Below are 324 nucleotides of genomic sequence, written 5' to 3'. Positions count from 1 at the left end.
CGAGGAGCAGGGGGCGGGGCTCGAGGCCCGGCCAGGGCGCGGGTCCGTAATGACCGAGGGGCTGAGCGGGGTCTCCGGGCGAGGAACGCGACAGAGGCAGCTGGAAGCGGACCGGGACCCTCAGCAGCAGGGCTAGGGGACAGGTAGCGGTGGTGGGAGGCGGGTGGGGGCAGAGGGAGCACCTGGAAAATCTGAGCTACGTTTCAGGGAACTGACGGGTAAGATCCGGGCCCCGGCCTGGCCGGTTTGGCTCAGCGGATAGAGCGTCGGCCTGCGGACTGAAGGGTCCCGGGTTCGATTCTGGTCAAGGGCACATGCCCGGGC

General features: G+C 69.4%; 1 protein-coding gene across 1 annotated transcript in view; it reads left to right on the top strand.

Annotated features, from left to right (window-relative positions):
- Positions 1-324, top strand: part of KLF1 (Kruppel-like factor 1 (erythroid)) — a 15634-nt gene that overhangs the window by 3163 nt on the left and 12147 nt on the right. The gene's annotated exons all lie outside the window — the stretch shown is intronic.

This window comes from Myotis davidii, unplaced genomic scaffold (genome assembly GCF_000327345.1).
Source record: "Myotis davidii unplaced genomic scaffold, ASM32734v1 scaffold543, whole genome shotgun sequence".
NCBI lineage: Eukaryota > Metazoa > Chordata > Mammalia > Chiroptera > Vespertilionidae > Myotis > Myotis davidii.
Note: the sequence above shows the minus strand (reverse complement) of the source record. Positions and strands in the feature narration are given on the sequence as shown.